General features: G+C 46.0%; 1 protein-coding gene across 11 annotated transcripts in view; it reads left to right on the top strand.

Annotated features, from left to right (window-relative positions):
• GJA8 (gap junction protein alpha 8) overlaps window positions 1–23,281 on the top strand; it is a 52,352-nt gene that overhangs the window by 7,041 nt on the left and 22,030 nt on the right. For 3 of the 11 annotated variants that reach the window (XM_014947220.1, XM_014947224.1, XM_014947222.1), the window contains 3 exons: window positions 1,495–1,620; window positions 12,765–13,174; window positions 13,624–13,717. The exons of 1 other annotated variant lie outside the window; for it this stretch is intronic. The gene's annotated coding sequence lies outside the window, so the exon portion shown is untranslated. Of the gene's footprint in view, window positions 1–1,494; window positions 1,621–12,764; window positions 13,175–13,219; window positions 13,351–13,623; window positions 13,718–13,781; window positions 14,069–23,281 lie in introns of those variants that run through there. 7 more of the 11 variants (XM_014947227.1, XM_014947230.1, XM_014947223.1 and 4 more) reach the window with 7 other exon arrangements.

Raw genomic sequence — 23,281 nt, 5'->3', positions numbered from 1 at the left:
GACTAAAACAAGTAACTGAGAAGCATTTACGAACTCTGCCTAATGCAAAGCCATATCCCCCTTTTTCAGAGGGCCGGCCGAGTGTTCAGCCTGCTTCCAGGGAGCATATAGAAGAACTCACCTCTCCTTTCAACGGTGCAGTGGTAGCCTCTAGAAGGTCAGGCGCTGAGAAGTTGTGAGCCCGCAGAGCTATGCACACAAGCTTTGAAAAACTCAGTAACCGATTCTCAGATGAAAGGAAGAAGAGCCCACCTCTTCCTTCTCCTCATTAGCTTAACTAAAAGTGGGAATGCAAAAGCTACACTTTTCTCTGAGGCCTAGGGCAATAATGCATCTTGTATTGGCAAGTGGTAGAAGATCTTGGTTTATATGTTCCTTTTAATTTATCCGGGTTAGATGCTTATAAGGGGGTCAAAGTGAGTGCATGACTCTGGAAGGGCCTAAGGAACTGGGTTTTAAACTTGGTAGTTTTAATATAAATGCAACAATCTTGCATGTATTTAAGGCATTCTTACAGATTTTAGAAGGTTTCTCTAATTTCTATCTCTCTGAGATACTTCCTCGGTAAACAAATCACCCGAAGAAGCACACAGAGCAGTGCAGCATCCTAGTTCCTTACAGTCTGTAGGCGTTTACTTAATTTTAAGTACATTCTTGAGTTGCATTGATTTCAATGAGATTTAACAGCCTGGAAATTAAGCAGCCTACATTGCCAGGCAGGCCAGCCTTGCTGGGGGAATTCCAAGGCAGACGGCAGCTAGTCGATATGCTTCTCAATCACCTCTGCTGTGTGGGATACCACGTGCAAGTCACACGATGGTGTTCTGGGCAGTGGAAAATGTTTTATTTGCACTTATTTGGAGTCTGTGTCATCTGGACTGGTATCGCTTAATTTGCGCTTTGTTCTAGGAAGTTGTGCCTCAAACCCGAATGTATGCTGGGAGCGTCTTTTTGTCAGTTGCTCAGGACTGATGGGCTCTCCCTAGTCCCTGAGGCTGGGATCCTTCAAAGATTTGGTCCTGTGAGTAACTTGATATAGTACAGCTTGGGGCCATTCGTGTGGGTAAAGGTCCCTCTGTGTACAGATGTCGTAGGCTGGAAAATGTAGATTGTTGAAGCTCCTGGTTTTTTTTCTACCAGGAGCCAATATGGTTGCTCAGAAACTTCTGGGATGACAGAGGTTACTAGCCGGCTGGACGCGTGGATGCTGGGAGACCTCTCACCCCACAAGGCTGTGACATGCTGCCATGTGGTGCCAGTGCTGGCACCCAGTTCCTAGGACATGCTCTCATGTGGTGGGATTAGATAGTTTTGCTGGGGTTAGACAGCTGTGCTGCTCTGAGGTCTCCCAGCTCTGAAGCTGAAGGCTTTAGAAAAAGACTGCTTAAGCAATATTGCCGGTGGAAAGAGTCACAGGCAGACGTCTCATCATAAAGCAAGCTAGTTTTGCTCTGGGCTGGAAGGACCTCAACCTGCTCTATACATTCTCCGCAGGGGGAAGAGAAATCAGGACTTAAATCTGCTCTGAAGGCCAAGATCTCTAGAGCTTTCCCTGGAAGTCAGCTTCAAAGGAAGGAACAGTAAAAGGATTTGAGGAAAGAGACATGTGCTTGGATGGTGGTGAGTGAAACTGAAAAGTAAACAGCCGGAGTTATTGGGAGGATTCTCAGATGGTGCTTATTGCTCCCAGCCAGCTTGTTCTCTTTTGTGATGGTCTGAAAGCATTTCAAGACATGACCTGCTGGGTAAAATTAAGAACTTAATTAATAGCACAAATTTATGAGTAATGGTTCTTCCCACCAACTTTGTGATGTGTGTTGGCTGGATCCTTAAGCCTTCTGTGAGGAATGCAAATTACAGCAAATTGAGGGGGCAAGGGGACACGGCTGGCCCCAGCAGATTAGAAGGGTACATTCTAAATTAGAAGACCATATATCCATGTACCAAGTGTGTGTGTGCACACACATGTGCTCTCACACAGAATAAAATTACTTTTCTTTTGTTGGTAAGAGCTCACAAGCGAGACCAAGTCCCAGCAGCGTTGTGGTGCACAGTGTGCAGGGAAGGCACCTTACAAGGGGCTTCCCCTTCCAAAGCATGGACTCAAGCAGCGCAAGGGAAGCAGGCAGCTCTGCTCCTTTGTGCTGCACCTTCTGTGCTTCTGGGCTGCATCAAGGCAAATAGGCTCACAGGCACGCATCAAGCACTGATACTTCTCAGCTTGGTGTCCTGAGTGCTCATTAGAGGAAAACTTGGAAAAGATTTGTATCCAGTTTTGCTTTCTGGAAGGGTGAAGGATTTGGTCACTTCAGATCTTCTTAATTGTGTTTCTGGACACCTGGGTTTCCTGGTAAACCACCATCTGCTTGAATTGTTGTAACATCCCCCCTGCCCAGAAGAGGTGACACAGCCTGCAGAGGAAACAGGTGTGTGCCTTCATCACCTGCAGCCACAAAGGCAAGGAAGTGAGTGCCCTGGCTTCTCCGCAGCAGCCAGCCAAGGCCATTCAGAGAGCCATGCTGGCTCTCCAGGTGGCCACAAGCAATGCTCATGTGTAAAGCTACGAGGAGGGAGGAGGAGTTGGAAGTGACCTTAAAGATTTCCTAGTTCCGACCTCCTGCCATGGGCAGGGACACCTCCCACTAGACCTGGTTGCTCAAAGCCCCATCCAGCCTGGTCTTGAACACTTTCAGGGATGGGGCATCCACAACTTCCCTGGGCAACCTGTTCCAGTGCCTCACCACCCTTGCAGTAAAGAATTTCTTCCTAATATCTAATCTAAATCTCCCCTCTTTCAGTTTAAAACTGTTACCCCTCGTCCTATCACTACACTCCCTGAGAGCATCCTTTCCCATCTCTCCTGTAGGCCCCCTTCAGGTACTGGCAGGGACAATAAGGTCTCCCTGGAGCCTTCTCTTCTCCAGGCTGAACAACCCCAACTCTCAGCTGCTCTTCATAGGAGATATGCTCCAGCCCTCTGGTCGTCTTCATGGCCCTCCTCTGGACTCACCAGTGGCCTAATATAGGGCTTTCCCCACTTAGCTTCCCATTTAATTTCATTTGAATTCTCTCCCCTTGCTCCTCATACATGGTGCAACTGCTCTGTATAAATCCAGGCACCACATTCTCACTGAGTCCTTTGCATGCTGTTGCTTCTGGTTTTTAATGCCAGCAGAAGAAAAGATGAAGTGTGATTATGAAACACCTAGTGGAAAACTATATGCCAAATTGCTAGCCTGTAATTAGATGTTTCATTTGTGGGTTGCCATTTCTAAATCTCTCTGATTTGGTGGTTGACAGATGATAGCAAAGTGGGCTTGCACTGTGCTAAGACCCCACTATGAGCTTGTGCAGAAACCTGGTGATAAAATCTGACCAATAAGTGGTGTCAGACACCACCAGGGTTGTGTGCTTGCTGATGTTTATTATTTTCCTTTAAAAGGTGGAAAAGGAAGAGACATTTAAACTTGTTTGAAACAAGTTGAGATGGCTAAAGATTCACTGAGTTTGAGCTGAATCTCGCAGTTCTGTACTCAGAGTTTGGTATCTTGGTGAGAAAACATAAATTTATATTCTTTAAAAACACCCCCATCCTCCAATTGAGATATGATAAAAATAACTATTAAAATAACAAGGGAACAAGGTTTTTTTTTTCTGATTGGGGATGATGGTTTTTGGATTTCTGTGTGTGTGAGAAACAGAGATGCCTAAACAATGTGTGTTAGTAGGATAGATGGTTTTTGCATGTGATACCCACATGGTATGATGTGGGGGCTTCCTATAATTATCCTATGCCTGTTGAAGGAGGAAAGTAAATTGGTTCTTTCAGATGAAGAGGAATCCAAGACTGATTTTTTTGACAATGCGCTCAGTATTTAGGAGTGTTGTCACCAAACCAGGGACACCACAGGATGTGCCCACTGAAAGAGCACTTCAGAGTATGAATGGCAGTGGTTAAAAGCCATGCAAGATTGCTCACAAGAACAGAACAGGGAAATGGGAAGCCTTGATGTTATCTGCTGTTCCCACACTCTTTCCCCACTTTCCTCTCAGATCAGCTTTGTGAAAAACATGTTTTTCTTTCAGGCAAAGTAACAATTTAACACCGCAGGGAAGAAAGAGGTTTTGCTATGTGCTGCATGAAATGATGCAGTATCAGTCAACATCTGCTAAAACGTTCTTAAATAGCCTCGTCTTTCTGCCTCAGCATTTCTAACTTCAATAATTTTATTGGTAATAATCAGTGAAGTCTAAGATTTGTTGGAGGAGGATGGATGGCTGCATTTGGGGAGAAAATTTAAAGGGCTTTGAAGTATGCTAATAGAAAAATGTTGAGGCAATGTTACAATTACTGAGCTGAGAAGTCTGCACTGACTTGCAGTTGCTAAATTGTTTGGAAGATATGTGGAACGCTGCCTTGAGAGTAGCTGCTGGTGCTTTAATGCCATCAGATTGTTAAGACGTCAAGAACTCCCCAAGTGCCACAGTCCAGGAGAAGTCTAAACCTGACTGAAACAGTTCTCCTGGAGCTCCTGTGGCTGCCCATACTGGTGCATGAGGTACTTTCTCTTGCACTCCCTACAGCACCACCCCAAAAGCCTCTGAGAGAAGTTCTTTTCTCATTCCTATCTGATAGGTCTGGGCAAATCTAATCCATACTTCTAGTCAAATTCTTTCCAATCCGGCTCACACAACTTTCCTTCCACCTGAGCAATTCTTTCCATTTTTCCTCCTCTGTTCAGAATTGTGTGATCATCCTTGCATTAAAAAAGGTACCTTGAGAAATCGCTTCATATAGTTAAAAAGTATTATCTTACACTCTGAAAAGTGGATCCACATGGAAAGTCTAGCACAGGAATGATACAAGATTGTCTTTCAGCTACTGAAGTGATGTGAAATAGTAACTTGCAGCTGTGTAAGCAAATAGACCAGCATTGCAGGAATCCATGCAGAGGTCAATAATGATCTGTGGAGTGGTATCTGGCTTACTTTGTACAGGCAATCTGCTTGGTGCTGAACTGGATGGGAACTCACATTTTGTTTCCAAGTGCAACAACTCTGTGAGATGGTTGAGCTATAAAAAAAGAAGAAGATGGAGCTGAAGAAACTTAATGTGATGCCAACATTAATATTATCTGGCCTTGGTAGTGGCCAGAGATCTCCAAAGATGGAAATTTCTGGGCCTCCTGCTTCCTTTAGTCTTCTGCTGTTACCTTCTGTCCAAGTTACTGAACCCAGCAGGTGATGGTCAGAAATGCCCTGCAGCATTTCCAGTTGTTGGAGCAGGTGGTGACGTAGCAATTGAGGTTAATATGGAGAAATTAATTCTGGACTGGGTTGTAAGCTGCAGTGAAGGAGAATGGGGACACAGCAGAGAAAACCCATCACTTGCATACCTTGAGACATCTTTAAAGCCCTGTGAGCTCTGGGATTGTTTAAGGCTTCTTGTGTTACATAGAACAGCCTCCAAATTTCTGTATGTGATAATGGGCTGCCCTCTGAGCTATACCACTCCTCAGCTTTGCCACAGTGCAGGCTAGACTGGTCTGCCTAGTGCTGGTAGTAAAGATGAACTGCTGGGCAAACTGGTGTCAGAAGGGAAGGCTAGTCTTAGCTGATGAACTTAAAGAACAAGAATTTCAGACCTGCTGAGGTTCCTTCCCACCTGAATTATGCCATGATTATAAGCTGCTGGGAGCAGATGGTCTGTAGCAGGTCAAGGTCAGTGCAGCAGCTTCTGTACAGGTAAATCATATCAGTGTATGGAATTTCTTCACCATATCAAAGAAAGCAGTAAAAAGAGAAATTATTCATCTTATTTTTCAAAAATTCCTCAGATGAAACTATTTGGGAGGCCAAGCGGCCTTGGCTTGAAGAGGAAGTTTTGTTATAGATCATGAACAAGCAAAAAGAAGGAAATTACTGAAGCTGTTTGCCAGTCTAACAAAGAAAAGAAAATAACAGAGACATGTCCCAAAGCATATTGTAGCACAGATGCTGTTTAAAATACATAATAGTGAACTAGACAGGGACAAGAATATGACCAAATTCACAACTAGCACAAATGTATCTGCCTACCCATGTATGTATCTGGTGAGAAATATTATATTGGCTCATATGCTTCGTGGGATCAATGACATTCCTAATTTGGGGGCTCAGAATGCTCACTGATGAAAAGTCTTCTGTGTTTAAAAATACATGTTATTTGCTTTTCTAGGTGCAGCTCTGTCAGGGTAGGTTTTTATTTTTTTTTTGTTTTGGTTGCTTGAGTTTTCCTTGTTAGGAAAGTGTACCAAGACTAACTTTTATGGCAGACATTCCTCAGCAAGAAAGACTCCTAAAAAAATGGGTACCTGCATTCTGGGTTTGTTTGCTTCCTGCTGGAAGATTGTGCCATGATTGGAACTCCCTTGGCAGAGGATACCAGGTTTCACATAGCTTATCCTTGACTCTGACGCCCCATCCCAGTTAGGAAACAATTGTTGAAGTGGTTCATAGACTGACATCTTTCTTTTCACGTGCCAGGGTTTTTTTGTGGCATTTCTGAAGAGCCATCTCTCCTGCCCCGAGTCCTGTGGGGGTTGTAGCTTGGACTCACGTGGTGGAGTAATCCAAGATGTCCAGGAGACAAAGCAGTGTAGTAGCAGGTGAAATTCACAGGAGTGTGACTCACTGCATTGGCAGAGGAAGCACATCCACCTTTAAGTACTCCAGGATCCTGACTAAACTTAGGCCCTCATGGAAAATGTTGTAGGAAGCATTCCTGTGCCCAGCTCCCTGACAAGAGAGGCACAATCACCCAAACATGGGGCTTATTGCTGCAGGCAGAGGTTCTGCGGTTTGATCAATATGGAGTGAAAAGACAACAATATTGATGACAGGCTGCTCTGCTGGTCTTCAGAGCAAATCAGATGGCATAGCTTGTATTTGTTTGGCTCCCTTCATCCTCCCTCAGATGCCAAAACAGGATGCTTTTGTCCACGCTGTCTTGTGGGAGCTGTTATTAGTCGGGCCAGCACCCAAACCATCCTGGGAGAGCATCATTGTCTTGGAGCAAAATTGCCAAGGAACATACTGACAGTTCAACAGTGCTGATGATAATCATATTGGAGCCTGTGCCTCAGTCCTGTTAGTTTGTGAGTTAAAGATGCACCTCCACTGTCTGAGAGCAAGCTAGGTCTGGAAGAGGAAGAAGGTCAGAAAGTAGGGAGTGAAAATATGACTATGCCACTGAGCTCAAGGAGAGAGAAGCTGTTCCTTAAAATTGCAACTTGCTGCATTTATTGGATTGCTTTTTGGACTGTAGAGTAATGGGTAGGATGATGATGGATTCCTTAACTCCTGACTGCCCAAATATGATGATAAGGACGTAATTGACATCTTTGCTAAGCTCCTGAGCTGATGCAGTAGCTACTTTGCTTATCTCTGGATTGATGTGCAGGTTAGTGCTAGAGCAGGGTTGGTGTTTGTAGAGCCAAGTGGCTCCAGCCTGCAACATCTATGGTGCCTGTACGGGCAGAGTGAGCCAGGCTCTATGTTTCAGCTTCCCAGACTGCTGGGTGGCTTGCTCTGTGCTAGGCACTGGGTACAGGCTGGCATGGAGGCAGTATAAATAACCAGTCCTGAGATAACATCAGAGGATGTCCATCATCTTCGAAAAACAGTGTTTGTGTGCTAACATGGTTCTTGTAGAAGGGAGGCTATGACTTACTAAAAAAGGTCTAAGTTTAGCATGGTTGTCCATTTATCACAGACTGGAGAAGGAAGAGGGGGAGAAATTTGGCTGAGTCCTGACTGGTTTTAAACTTTGGAAAGGTGAAAAATGTATCGGAAGAATGAAACCGAAGCATGAAAGCATGCAGAAAAAGTTGGTGCAGTCACACTGTTACCAAACTGTGTATTCTTACACAGAGCCTGAAGCAACGTTGCAGAGTGTTTCTAGATGCTGGAACAAATACCTAGTGTCAACAGAAGACAGCAAGCCCTATGTATGGAGATGCACCCTCCAGTGCGCTATGACTCCCAATTTGGGGTGTCTTTGAAGTGAATTCATATGTTGATGTTTGTCCAGTCAGTGTCTGCAGGAGTTTAATTTTTTTTATTTTAATAAAAGGATAAGAGGAAAAAAAAGAAAAAGACAACACCCCCCTCCCATATAAGGTGGTTACATGTGAGATTCTGCTGCAAATGAAGAAGAAACCTACAGAGAATGTGAAATCGGGAGCCAGCCCTGAGGGGAGCCAGAAATATTTTGGCTGAAAACCTTGTTGGTGGTCACTGTTTGCCCCCTATACAGTCAAATCAGCTGTGTTCAAGTACTGAAGCATGTTGCTTTTTAGTGCATTGAAAATTATCAGGAAACCAAAGATTTTGCTTTATTTCTGCCTGGAGCTACCAGGAAACCATATAACTGTCCGTTAGTTCATTAGGTGGGGACTTGTGGTGGCTTGTGAGGCTGCAGGCACCTGGACAGTGTAAGTGGCAATGATGTATGCCACCCGACAGTTTTTTGGTTCTGTGGAATAAGGAGGAGATGCCCTCACCTACTGACATTATTGTGGCAGCCGTTGCAGGCTGGAGCCCAAGCTGGCTACCAAAACCTGCTCAAGAGGAGGGATAGGGGCGTGGGTGGTGAGTCTGTTCTCTGTGCTGTGCTACACCATTTACAGAGCCCAGTCTGGCTTGTTTAAACCCAGGAGGGGTATGTCTACAGGAGTTGCTGTCCCCAGCAGCTACTGGGGCTCAAGGAAAATTCCAAGAATTTTTAGCAGGCAGAGTTGTTTTCTTTTTCCCCTTCTCTGAACTCACCAGAGCCTGAACACAACTCAAGAAATGCTATACTGGGGATGAGCTGCATCGTGTTGGTGTGCTTTCAGAGTTGTTAGCAGGGCCTTAGAGATCTCCGAATTTCTTGGTTTGAATGCCTTTCCTTAACTATCAGACACAGCATCTCTGGTTCCCAGAGACCCCTCTACACAGCTCTGTGATAAAAGCACTTTTTAACACCAAAGCTGCTGTGTTCCCACGCCTGTTGCTGTCATGAGGGAGGCCAGTGTTAAACAATAGCAGAGGAATAAAGAATAGCCTCTCTAATCGATATCCTGCCTAGACGCTGAGTCAGGTGGCAGCTTGGGCCTCTTTAAAATTCCTGCATTGTTCCTGATTTTTCATTTGACTGGGGTAAATTTTTATCTTGAAGGAAAGAAAACACACGGGACCAACTGTCTCTGACTGCTCCACTGTTCCCTTCCCACCCACCCCCACTCAGTTTTGGTGTCTTTGTCCTGTGGTAGCCTCCGCCAGTGAGGAATATAAATGTGATTTGCTCATCTGGACTTTGAGCTGTGTGTTGTGATGTGATCAGGACAAGTGGTAGTGGTGGGAGTCTGCACGGGGCTCCCTAAGTCATGTACATCCGCAAGGTTTTGGAGAACACAATCTGTGACAGCTACATTTCCATGTAGGCTCGTATTATGTGATTGGCCTTAAAATGGTCAGAAGCCAAGGAAAGGATGCAGGCACAGGTTCCCACAAAATTTCTCCGTAGATGAATGTTTGGAGCCTTAGCAGGATGCTAGGGCAGTCCGTGTGCAACCAGGTGTTTGGAAAATTGACAAAAACCACTATTTGCTTAGACAAACTATAAGATCCTGTAGCTAAAGTTCTTGAATCCAACTCAGCTGCCCAAAAAAACGTTTTCCAGAAGGAGAAGGGGTCCAGGGTGGCTTTGTGTAATCTTTGAATCTCACAGTGGTCCTGTGTGGGGGCTTCGTTCTGCTCCTGTCATCCCTGAGCATAAGGAGAAGGGGTCCAGGGTGGCTTTGTGTAATCTTTGAATCTCACAGTGGTCCTGTGTGGGGGCTTCGTTCTGCTACTGTCATCCCTGAGCATCACCCTGGGGCTGCTCTCACCAGCCCGGACGAGGGGGCTGCGGCTCTGCCCTTTCCCCTTGCCATGAGCCCTGCTTCACAGGCCGCAGAGCAGAAAGGCCTCCAGACTCTGGTGCCCCCAGAATTGTCCTTAAAGCTGGGGAGCCCCAAGGAGATCTTTGTGCCTCTTTGGCACAGCTTGTCTCCTGCTAAAAGGCCCCAGCAGAGGGGGAAAGCGTGGTCCTCGCTGTGCCGCCGGGCAGGAACTCTGGGGGCTGGAAAGGGAACTGGTAAGGGCTACATTTGCGCGTGTAGATATGAGATAAGAGCTGACCTACCCTTCACCCCAAACTGAACTCCCTGAAACTCAAACAAGGTAAGGCCACTGCTTGTGGGAAGCCTGCAGGACCGGCAAACCTGCCACTCTTGCCCGGGGCTGGGAGCAGACATTGAATGGCCATCCATAACGTTCTCCTGCTCCAGGCAAAACCTGCAAGGCAGTGCGTTCTCAGGAGCTTGCTAGATCCCTGTCTGCAACTCTTGAGGACTGGTACCATAGAGGAATCGGGAGCTGAGGGTGCCTGCTGGGAGAGAGGGCAAGGACTGCTGTGCCCTGGGGCAGCAGGTGCTGGGGGCTGCCAGACCTGTCTCCCTGGGGGAAGGATACACCATGCAACTGCTGCTGGGGCCCAAAAACCTGGCAGGAGGACACACAGCCCAGCCCCAGGGCCCACAGTGCCAGAGGGAGACATCAGGCAAAGGAAACTCTTCTCAATATTTTGTTTTTCTCCATCAGATTTTTTTTTTCTCTTTTCTTTTCCCAAACTGCTGAAGTTTAGGAAGGATTTTGCGTCTCTAGCATCAAAGGCTCATTCCAGAGGCCATGGAGCGCTGTCATGCTACAGAGGAAGCCTGGCTGGCAGCAGGGTCGCGTGGGGAGGGATGCTCTGCTGGCTCCCATAGGCCTGCTTGCGTCTAGAGACAGGGAGGACAGAGGGCCCAGCGTTTGTGTTCCCCACGGAGAGGGCACCAGGGGAACCTGGCAGCTGCCCGCCTTGCCCTCCCTGTGATTTCTGTCTGTCCCTCCCCATGTGTACCAGCATACCTGCCCACCTCTATGGGTACCCCCTCCCCATGGCTCTGCAGCACCTATTAGTTCAGGGATTGTGTTTTTCTCCCTGGCTGGGGGGCAGGGATGTGTTTAAAAATAGTGTAAAGGAGAAGAATACAAAGCAGGACAAACCCCTGAGGTTCCCAGCGTGGCACTTGGCAGAAGCACAGTTCTGTCTTCAGACAAAGCCTTTGTCCTGAGGGGTGGGGGACAAATAGAAATTACAGACAATGGAGAAATCACTTCAGATGAAACTAAAATAGCATCTGCTAGGTATGCGAATGGGGCCTTTACTGTACATAGTCAGTGACGGTTGCTTTCAGATATGCCTACTATGATATGCATTGCAGATACTGTCACAGGCTCTTCACCCCATGCAAATATAAACAAGCCAACATCCACAGCTGAGAGGCCTTAGGTGGAGTTCCTATACTGGAAATCTGTTTCTGCTGGGAAAGAAACATTCCCCTTTAATGATGTTCCTGGGTCTTTAAGTCTCCTGGGAGGCTCAGATCTGCTTTGCACAGCAGGGGAAGTGGTGCCTGCCAACACAAGCATGGTATGGGTGGTGAGGGCTGTCCTGGGCACCGTGCTCTCAGCACCGACCCCTCCGTGCCTGCTCTCCCGGGAGTGAGCAGCAGCTCTGCCTCTGCTGCCTACTGCTTGCATGGTGGGACACGTGTTTGTACTCAACCTCAAGGGGCAGGGAGAGACTCTGCTTGCCCCTAGTGTCTTTATGAAGACTAGGAAACAGAAAGCATGGATCTCTCAGGAGGTGTTTTCCAGCACTCACCAAGAGTAAGCGGTTCTCCCTCCTCTCTCTATGAATGTAAATTCAGGGTGCCAGAAGACTGGCAAGATATAGCTTGCCGAGTTAACTGCTCAGTGTGTCTCAACCTCACACAGGTAGGGCACTGCTGGAGGGGAACTGAGAATTTTTCAGACCTGGACTTCTGTGCTGAGGCTGCTGGTGAGAAGTTCATTGGCACCAGCTGTGAAGGGAGCAGTTGCCTTCCAGTTGCCAACCACACCTGCCTCATGGGAATATAATGGAGTCCTTTAGCTCATTATAATGGTTGTGGGGGTTTGCTGTATATCAGACCTGTTAGTGGTGCTTCCACGGGTTGGTTGCTCTCCAGAGCAGTCTTGCTTGAGATACTGGACCTCATTTGTGGTAGCTCAGTCCACGGAAGCATCCTGGGTGTCCTTGGTATGTGTATAGATCCTTGTGCATATGTTATGTGGTTTGTGGAGGAGGTTCCTGAGTTTCAGGTTGTTTTGAAAAGCTCTGATCAGTCTGTGGTCTCTCAGGCTATCTCTGCTGTTGCTATGCGGAGTTAATGGTCACTGTGGCACGGATGGAGCCAGGATGTTTTGGATCTAACAGCCCTGTGGTGCTGTTAAGCCTATGGCTTGCTGGCTGCTTGTGTAGTTCCAGCTTGTGGATTGTGCCAACAGATGCACAAAAGAAATTAATTTCTTATGAACCTCTTCACCTGCCCTGGAACATGTGGTGGAAAAAGTCTTGGGTCCTAATCAAGCTGTTAGTCACAGCAGATTTCCCAAGCCTTGGGGCTTGCCTGTGCAAGGGACTAGTCTCTGTGGGGTGTGTTGCTGGGGGCCCTGCTCCAAGCAGCATGTGTGAACGCTTGCCTGGGAAAGCAGTCGCTTTGGGGAGCAGATCTTTCCTCGCTGGGAGGGAACGGTGGGGAGGAACTAAAGCAACCGGGCTACACCTCCATCAGTGTGTTTGAGCAACGAAAATTCTCTTTAATGCTCACCAGGGGACCCGGCGGGGGTTTCATAGGAAAAGATTTGTTCCCGGCAGGCCTGATGGTGTGACAGCTTCCAGCGGTGGTGAGCTGGCTGGGGAGACAGGAGGCTGCGTACCGAAAAGAGAGGGCGAGAGGAGCCGCCTGCCCAGGCAGCAGCTGGTGAGAAGGCGGCGGGGCTGCAGAGCGTCAGCGCACACATGGCGGGTGGGGAAGCGTGAGCCCAGCTTCAATCCTTGTCAATGGCACCTCGTTGACTTTTAGCGCGTCCTTATCGTGTCTGCGCTCACCTCGCAGCGGCGCTGATAAAATGCCATCGCCGCTGTAATCTCCCGAGCAGCCCCCGCGGAGAACGTTGCAGAGCATGGGAGGCTGCATCGCCTGCAGCCAGCCACCGGCGCGGGACCTCGGTCCAGAGCAAGGTAACAAAGGAACGGCCCTAACCTGGGGCAAGGCGAGGACGGAATAACCTCCTGGGTTTATGGAACTCCACCTCTGCCGGTAACATTGGCACGGCAGCAGATGATTTTTGTGTAGAACAGGGGTTTGCAGAAGTTGGGAGAGCTGCTACTTTTCACTGCCTGGTGGAGTTGGACATGTAAGCCGTGTGAAGTGATTGCAGTATGTCAGGACCTAGAGCTATAAACACCGGAGTTATGATAATGGGGAAGGAATGCACAGTGGGTTTTTTGTTGTCTTTTTTTCCAGAAATAACTTACTTCTCTCTCTTGGGGTATTAAGCACCTAAGTTCTTGTACAAATCTTAATTGTCACTAAAAGAGGGTATTAATTTTTCAACAGGTAACTGCTACCTGTAGGCCCACGGCCATTTTTTAAGCTACCTTTAATTTTTTTTTTTTTTTTTTTACAGGCAAGCAACTTGGAATGATAGACTTGGGAGAGTCTTCTTTATAGGTTTGTAATAAGGACCCCTGAATATAAAACCATAAGCAACTACTGAACAGGTATGTCATTTTTGGAACCTGTAACTGGTGCCAAACTGGTGTACAGTATCTTGCCACTAGAGGATAACAACGAAACCTGTCATGGAACTGGCTGGAAAGAAGAATTTTCATTCTGAGTGAGAAATTTGGATGTTTAAGAATGTATTTTTTTATTTTTTAAAAAATAAATGGGATCCTACACTTAGTGTCCTTCTTCCGGAATTGGAGAGAAAAGTTGTGATGCTAAAATGCCTTGCTGAGAAAAACTTCTGAAGATATAGTCAAAGGACTCAGGGCCAAAGTTCTTCTCTTTTTTTCATGGCTGAAGATTTGTTTTCAGTTTCACTGTTCAACTATTTTAAATGATGAAAGGTGAAATGGGGGACTTCTTTAGAGGAAGGCATTCTCATTAACAACAGAAAATTCCAGCGAAATGAATGAAACGTTTCAATTTGCCTTATTGTTTTACTTTCCTGTCTTATTCAGAAAATCGGCTTATGCAGCTCTCAGCATGGTTTGGTGTTTGTTTTTTTTTTTTTCCTCTTGGGCTACAGCTCTACTCTGTACTGTGTTATTTATTGAATGTCATTATCCTGTGTTTTTTTGTGTAGCACTAGTCTTGTAATCATCCCTGTAATCACTTCCACATGCTGCAAACTTGCAGAATGAAACAAACTCCTTCTGCATTCCCTGTATTCACATTATCTTTGCCAAGTTCTTCCTTTCCAATACTTGCTTGGATACCTTGAAGATTATTTTCAATATCATAATCCCAAAGCTGTTCTCACAGGAATATCTGGTGTTGCCCCACCCACCTTTAGGAGTCTCTTGTATTTTCACCACCAGCTTTGATCTTTCCTGTGCTTTTGAACTGTTCTCCCCCTCCGCTCTCTTTCTCTTGTTTCTGTCCAACATCTTGTACTACCATCTCTTTGTTCCAGTGTCTCCCCATTTCTCCAGTCTTCCGTCATCCCCTACCAACATCTGGAACTTGATGTGTGGGAAACCTGGGCCTTTTCCCAAGACCACTTCTCTTTATCACCCCCAGCACTTCCGCTGTTCTCCCTGACAGTGACATCCAGATTACCTCACATTTTACTGTATCCAAGCTGTGTCTTGCATATGGACCTGTCAATTCTCACCAGTTTTTCCCTCTAAAACCTGACTTTTTGCCTACATCCTCAAGTGAAAAGCTCAGTTGGCCTCAGTTACTGCAGTGCCGCTTGCAGTCCACAGCCTCCTGCCTCCCAGGTCCTGCTGCCTACCCTTGTCGTTCTCCAGCTTCATATTCCTTCTGTGGCTTCTCTGTCAGGTTTCAGCCTCTCCATTTGGAGTCCGTATGTCCCCATTTCATGGCTGTCTGCTATCCCCTCACACTTGCCATCTTCATGAGTGGTGTTTAACCACTTACTGACTCCTTCTGCATCTGCTCACCCACCTTTATGCTCTTTCCCCAGCTTTCCAAATTTATTTTCTTACACTTCAACACTTTTTTCCTTGACCCTGTTCATAACAGATAGGATCAGGAGCATGCTACCTTGGAGATGGTAAACACTTGATCCCTCTTGAAATGAATACTGATTAACTGCCCACCTAGGAGTTAGGCAGCTGAACCTTATTAAGGTATTTGGGCTCCAGTGTGCCACCTGGCACCTGCTGTTAGCTCGGAGACCAGGACTTAGATTCACTACACTGCTGATGCCACCTCACCCTGGAAGTCTGTGGTATGTCAGTAAGGTCCCCAAAGTCTGCGGGACTTGATAACAGCCTGAGGAACTTGACATCTAGTTCTCGCTTCAGTCTGCTGGGATCCATAGGCAAGCTGTCTCTCTGCCTATCTCTGTCAGGGCCTGCTCTCGTACAGGTTTTCAGAGAAGACATACCCAATCAATTGGTGCACTATGCACGGCTGGTGGAGAAGGTAAGTCTTGTGGCTGGTGTCCTGGCTTGAGGTAAAACAGAACCATCTGTCTGTTCAGTAATTTTACTTCTTAGCTAACTAAGCTAACTCTTCTAACTCTCTGAAATTAACAGCATATTGTGCAGAAAACTGTTTATTCTCAGAATGATAAGACCTATGTTTATAGTCAATGCCAAGGAATGGTGTGCAGAGAGGCTCTTGCTTATACTTATTGCTATAACAGCCAAGGTCAGATAACTCTGTTATTTGCCCCACTGCACGGTCAGAAACAGAAAAGCATAGAGGTGTCCCACCTGCAGGGAGGAGCAGACAGGACAGGTGACTCCAAACTGACCAACAGGTGTATTCCATCCCATCTGCGTCATGCTCAGTATAAAAGTTGAGGGATCAAAGGGTCAGCCCTCTTTCTTTGATGGCTGACATCTGAGGAGGACTCTTGTCTGTTTATTTGCCTTTGATCCCACTCTGTGTGTTCCTGACTACAGATTCAGAATCCAGTTCCCATTCATTGCTGAGTCTGGTCTGGGACTTCCCCAATGTGGGCTGGTGGCATCATCCTGGGAGCTTGATACAGTTTTGTATACATTGTATCTATTTCCATGATTCCCTTTTTATTTTATTATTAATATTTCATTAAAGTAGTTTAGTTCCTTCTAACCTGGTAAATCTCTTTATCCCTCCTCCTCCTCCTCTCCCTGGGGGAGAACATCTGTCACAGGTCATTGACCAGTTTGGCCAAAAACACAACAGCCGGTGTCTCAGACCAGGAGGTAAATCAGCAGATTTAACTTCTTTCTTTTCTTGGAGGATGCAAAACAGCATGTAGCTCAGTCATCTCTGAAATCCACTGTTTGTAGAGGTGGAGGCAGCTATGGTATAGAAGCTTGCTCAGTGGATGAGCAGAGCGTATGAAATGAAGCATACATAATGTTGTCATGGTGGTAAAAAGTGGGCCTGTTCTTCCTTTATGTCCCTCTTGTAATCTGCCCGTGTAAGACCAAGACTTACATTTGCACTTTATATAGCTGTCAGGTTATTGTCCTTTGAAATTTTAAGGAGCTTCCTTGTCAGATTTGGGTGAATTTCATTGTAGAATGTGTTTCAGCCTGAAGGGCAAAGCCATTTGCCCAAGGCACTTGAGGTCAAATGGAGAAAGTGTTTACCTTGACTTTTTTCTTTCTTTTTCTTTTCTTTTTTTTTTTCCCCACATTCTAGTAAAATGTCGTAATTAGTGGCCTACTGGGCTGTGTCACCACCAGCCTAGCTTACTAGCTTTTTTCTTTCTTTTTTCTGGAGTGCTTTTTGACAAAAACCCTTACATGAAGTACTCAGATCAGAAAAAGACAGCAAGGTGGTCAGTCCCGTTTTAAGATGGATACCCCTACTGCGAGTAGGCGTGAGGTATCCGTGTCCTGAAGTCATGCCCTCGGTCAGCATTTTCCCATGGACATCCTATGTGATGTCCCTTAAGGGTGCTGGTATTTGCTGGTGTTCTTCTGAGGCAAGCACTGCCAGTCACCTCCACTCTTTGTCCAGGGGCAGCAATGAGGGGATGTGAGCTACTAGCTGAACAACTCCTGTGCCTCAGGACTAACTTGCTTATGTTTGCTGCAGACCTAGTGTAACAGCTCACCGTGCCAGCAAAAAAGAAAGAAGGAGAAGAAAGAGGGAATAGAGAAAATAAAAAGCAGGACATGGAGTACTTCTCGGATTATAACCCTACCAGATCTAGGTTTCTTTAGCTCCTACTGTGCTTTGATAAAAATGAGGCTGGTTAGCAGCAGATGTGAATGTAACAACTGACAGGAAAGCTATGAGAAATTAATGAATTAAGTAGATTCTCTTACAATTTTTTTTTTTTTTGGTGGGGGACTTAAAAGTAGCAGTTTTCAAACTGTGGCCTACTGGTGGCTCATGTCAAGTGATTGGGGTGCTGTGGAAGGTGAGAGAAGAGTGAAGTAAGCAAGACGTGGGATGTGTCATCAATCAGGAAAAGGAGAGTGCTCAGGGAATGGGTGACTGGAACTTCTGAGGGATGGTGGTGTAGCTGGGGAGAAAGATGTAGCTTAGGAGCAGATGCTAATTTTGCAGAAGTGGGGATGGGGATTCATGTTACTAAGAATAAATGGGTTTATGGAAAAGATACTGATGGTTATTTGGTAACCAGAAGCTTAAGTGATCAAAGAGTTTAGTAAGCCCTTCTGACTTTGCTGTGCCCTTCCAAAAATATACCATGGCTATGTGGAAGGTCACCTCCCATCCGTTCTTAGACGTTAATCACCCTGTTCAGTATAGGTGGCCTATCAGATTGCATAGACTGTGTAAACACTGGGATATATGATAGCACATTTGCTGAGCTGCAGGATCTAAAGGTAAGGTCGATATCTGGAAGGCCAAGATATTTGTGAGGGGAGGAAGGATTCCTGGTGTCTTCAGCTGCTTGCCCTCAAAATGGAAGGAGAAAGCATTTCAAATTCCAGAAGTCTTCATAGGCTCCAGGCTATAAACAGGCTCTTCCTGTATAAGCAATAAGGATCTAACAGTAACCAGAAGATGTCTGCTTTTCCATACAGACCTAATACTACTGGGATAAGTTTTTTGTGAGTGGGGTGAAGCTCATCAGTCAGAGGGGAAAGGAGCACTCAGTGCTACTGGTGTGGATCATCCAAGAAGATGATATAGAAGATAGTCATGGGGTAAAGAAGAAATAAAGGTCCAGTGAAGGTGAAACATAGAGAGACAGAAAGGAGTCATCGTCAAAACGAAAAAGAAAGACTGAAAGAGGAAGAATTAACAATTGATAATAATTAGGGAGAGGTGGCAGAAGTACTGACGGTGGTTTGTACAATGGAGAAATGTCTCAGCCATTTAATACATTCCATAAATACTGTATTTTTTTTCAGCTACCTAGGTTAAGGGCCTCTGTGGGGACAAATACACAAATTATGGGTCCCCAAGTCCTTCAAATTCAATGAAAGCAGAATTTATCCCCTAGATTACTATCCCGAATTCACACGGAAGGGCTGTGGCTCAAGCATGGTTTGGATCCTCTGTATCAGATCTGTGAGTAAGTCTGTATTCCCAGAAGCGATGTGAAGGAAGATATGACCAAAGGGATGTATTTGCTATTTTACTTTGGATCTCAGGGCAAATGCCACATGCAGTAGTTGTGGATGATCTGTTTATCTCCACCTCTTGAACGCAATGATACTGCAGATCGGGTCTCTGAAGCTGTCCGTGGCACATGGGCTCTTTGTGTTAAAAACCTTTATGGCACTGTCACCACAGGCCACAGCTACACCTTGGGGTGCAGAGCATGCAGGGTGCTGATGCTTGGAAGTGCTTGTAAGACACTGCTCTCTATTTCCTGGTCCTAGTCAAGAGACTAAGGTGACTGTTACTGAAAGTTGAATATTCAGTAGCCTGTTGCGGGGGCTGGTTGGTTCCTGGCAGCAATGACTACTGTTTCACCCTATAACCACATCTCTGCTCCCAGTCAGAAACACCAGACCTGAGCAGCCTGGAGTGTGCCAGCTTCCTCTCTGGTGTGTGGTGCGACACGGATGGGAAAACTGCTTGGATGATGCGGGAAACTGAAGTGTCCCTTATAGGTAATGTGAAATCTTCTAGGAGGTAGGTTGTTGTCACATTGATCAGCTGTGACAGTGAGGGAAAGAGCATTTCCAGGAAGGATCTGTGTCACTTGAACCCTTTGTTTACACTGAGCAAAGCCACTGGATTTCATACCTTCTCGTACAATGATCCTAGAAAAAAGTGGGAAAGATCAGACATTCCTGTAGTTACCCATGAGCCCTTCTCCTCCCTGGAATGGAGTAACTCACCTTTTTTCATCATGAATCTTACAAGCCAAGGGTGTTGCCTCACTTCATTCATTAGCCAGCCAGTGTTGGTATAATTAGGGGTTAAGTAGTTAATCTTCAAAATTCCCTTGGAAGTCAGGGAATCCATATATTTGTGTATTTGCAATTTGTGTAATTTGTGTACTGCTCCTGAGGCAACCGAGCATGGGAATGCATTCCCATATTTGTGTATTTAACAACTGAAAAGGAGATGGGAGAAAAGGTTTGTATTTACAACAGTATAAAGAAAAGCTTTGACTGTTTCACCTTCCCTGTTGCAGGTTATGCATTTCCCTGCTGCCCAGTCCTGCAAAACCAGAAAGCCTGTATTTCTGTGTGCGTTGAGACAGGATGAAATTAAGCACACGCGTAAGCTTTCCCAGATCAGGGACTCGCACTGCAGACACTTTGAGAACAACTTATTTGTGTTCCTGTTTTTTCCATGAGAAATTTCACACTTCTGAAAGACAAGATCCTAGCTGCAGTTTGAGAATTGTAAATCACTCGCTTTTGTCCCAGCTAGAGAGGAAGACTACTAGTCAAATTACACAAGGTAGACTGACAAGGTACACAAGGTAGTGCTTTTAGAGATTTTTGTTCTTGCCATTTCTTGTAATGCAGACATTAGAACTTTACAGGAAACGTGTCAGTCCTCCAAATGGGTGGAGATATGTAACTGTAAGGGGGAATATGCGTTGTAAAGCTGGTCATTTGTGGCTGTATACTATTAAACTCTACTGTCAATGATCTGAAGGACAGCAAAATGGTTATTAAACAGTAGGAATGATTCAAAAATCAGTAAGCTAGCAAAACAAACATTATTGCAATACATTACACATTACTGCAGTAGTCTGGATCACTCAGAAAGATGGGGCCAAGCATAACATTAGCTGCTGTAAGTCACATGTCAAAGAATAAGGAATACAGGCTGTGCTTATCAGCTGGCAAGTTTGTCTTGGGAAGCAGTGACGGGGAAGGAGTGGAGACTGGAGCTCCTCACTGGCTGATGACAAAATTCCAGGATGATGGGGGAACTCATGCAGCTTTCGGTAAATAACTTCAAGATGAATAGCTGTAGGAGAGGCTGAGTGCATGTGTCATTTAGCGCTAACACGGTCACTTCCCATGTACTCTTATTTAGTGCTTTTGTTGGTGGTTCCTGGATGGGAGAGGTTTCAGGGACAATGCTCAAGGGTATTAAAGAATTGGAAGCGTGCCTTCCAGTGAAAGAGGTCGAAGACTTGAAAGGAAAAGGGAAAGCTGAAGGCTAACTTTTTTCAGTATCTGTACATGTTTACACAAGGAGCAAACTTTCTATGTTCTAGCAGACTGGAAGATAATAAGACCCAAAAACTGGAATTTGAAACGGGGGGGGGCGGAAGTTATATGAAAAAGAGCACAATTTCTTAACATTGTCATTAACCACTAGAAAAACTTACTGAGGGTTGTGGAGGATCCTTGAAAGAGGCTTTTAAATTGTGGATGGATTCTTGTCAGAAAGGGGACCCTTGCAGAGATGGGAAGGATTTCTGCCAAGTCTTGTGACCCAAATTTTTGAAGGTGTGGGTCTAGATCATTAGAGCGGTTCTTTCTGGCATTACAGTTGGAGGCTGGCTCACTGTTGACAGCTATAGGGTTGAGAGTTGGGACGTCATGGCAAGAACGGAAGGCATCCCCTCTCAACCCAATCCTTTACTCCTTTTCACGTGCCCTGTGAGAACAGCCCACAAACAGCCAAACCACATCACTCTCCCTCTTTTGGTTTCAAATGCTATTGCTTCAGCAAGCAGCGTTGTTCCTCCTTCATTCCTGTTTCCCATGTAACCATCTACTGTGTTCCCACTCCATGATATTGGCAGCCACCACCACTGAAAGACCACTGGGGACTCTGGAGGTGAACACCAACATTCTGGAGAGAAGCTGCCACCACTCCCACCCCGCCACCAGTCCCTCATCCCAGGGCACTGTTCCACTGTCCCTGGTGGCACCCATAGGTCTGGCTGTCTGGTTGCACAGGGTGGGAGAAGTCAGAGTCCCCAGCAGGAGCAACCAGGCACCATCTTTGCTGGGAGAAGAGGACATGGGCTAGATGCAGGCCTCTTGCCTGAACCCAGTGTGTTTGGTTCATCATTTTATTGGATTATGCAGCAGTGATATCCGAAAGTAAATGAAGCTTCATTAGTGTCCAGTGAGGTGCTCAGTGATGAGAGGTCTTAATCGTTATTTATCAGTTGCTTTAATTCTTCTCTGGGTGCTCCTTTGCGTACCATAGTCTATGACTCTGTCATACATTTAAAACTTTAAACCTGGAACAGGTTTATAGGAGAACCTTATTCTCCTATATTTTCAAGCCAAACAAGAATGAGTTATTTCCCTCCCCACCCTGCCCCGGACTTTTTTTTTTCCTGGAGAAACCATATTCCCACGATGGCAGGGTTTTGCTTCATTTCTTACCTTATTCCCCACAGACCTAAGCTTTGGCCGAGGCCAAGAATGTGCATGTGGAAGAGTCAGTGATGGTCTGTACCTCTAGAAACTTCTGAGAACAGTCAGGAACTCCTGGAAAGATGAAGTGCTGGTGCAGATGGAGGTTGGGACAATATTACTACATGCCAACAGAGTCTCTGAGCCTTCGTACACAGCTGCTATGAGCAGGTACTTGCGGTAACAGGACTTCCTAGGAAACACAATGGCCACTGGTGAGTCAGCCCTACCCCAACACAGTGGAAGAAAGCCAGGCAGGGCAGCGTGTCCTCTGAGGCGCAGGAGGGCTGGCTGGGTGGAGCGTGGCGAGGAGCTGTGGATGTGACCACTGAGGCTGTGCGGGGTGGGAAGCTTTTCCTCTTGTGACTCTACCTGGATTGCATGCCAACCTCAGCACACAATGTTATCACTGCAAGCCAGCTCACAGTTGGGATGGTGGTGCTCACACAGCCAAGCCCCAGGAGACCTTCTCCAGTCCTTATAGCTTTTGGCTTTGATGGTTTTGCCAGAAACATGCCATGATCCTATTCCCTGGCTTTGTTTCCAGTGGTACCCGGATCGCCTCTGCTCACGGATGACCTCTGCCACCGCAGCAGATAACTAGTCATGGAGAGTACAAGTGAAGGCTTTTGTCTGAAACTGAAGCAGAGGTCTCTGCTCTACCCCACCCCTCTGGCAATCTTGGCTCTTTCCTTATCTAGAGTTTATTGCTGTGCAAAACAGCTGAGTTAATGACTTAAAAGGAACACTTGGTCCCTGCTGCATGAAGACTTTGCTGCTTAGATAGAAACCCTTCCCAATAAGTCCATTCCCCTTTCCGTAACACGCAGAGTTGTTGAAACCATGAGTACTTTTGGATAAACATAGCCCTTCAGGGCTCAAACTGAGTCTGTGGCAGTGGTTTCCACGGGTCAGGGATGTGTGGTTTGATTCCATCCATTTTTGCTTTTGCCACTGTTAAATATCTTGCCTAAAAGGGAGAGTTAGGCCTGGATTATCAGAAGCACTTGGCATTTTCACAGATCTCTTTCTATGGCGGTCTACGGAAGCTTCATCTTCTCTTTAAGGGACACAAACTAGATTAAATGCTGCCTCTAGAAGTCCTTGCCTGAGCCTGCTCTCCTCCCTGCACTAGCAGAAAGCCTATGTTATTTATTTTGTTCTGTTGTTCAGTAAATAAGAGTTTTATTGCACCTTGCTTGCCTTCTTGCGCAGGCATCCTTTCTTGAAAAGGTCAGAAATTAATTCCCTTTCCTTAATTTCTTTGCTTTTCCCCAGACAGATGTTTTCTAGGACACTTCCAAGTTTTCCATGCTTTGG

This window comes from Calidris pugnax, unplaced genomic scaffold (genome assembly GCF_001431845.1).
Source record: "Calidris pugnax isolate Ruff unplaced genomic scaffold, ASM143184v1 scaffold95, whole genome shotgun sequence".
In the NCBI taxonomy this organism is placed as follows: domain Eukaryota; kingdom Metazoa; phylum Chordata; class Aves; order Charadriiformes; family Scolopacidae; genus Calidris; species Calidris pugnax.
The sequence above is the reverse complement of the archived record's forward strand: the minus strand, read 5'-3'. Positions and strand labels throughout refer to the sequence as shown.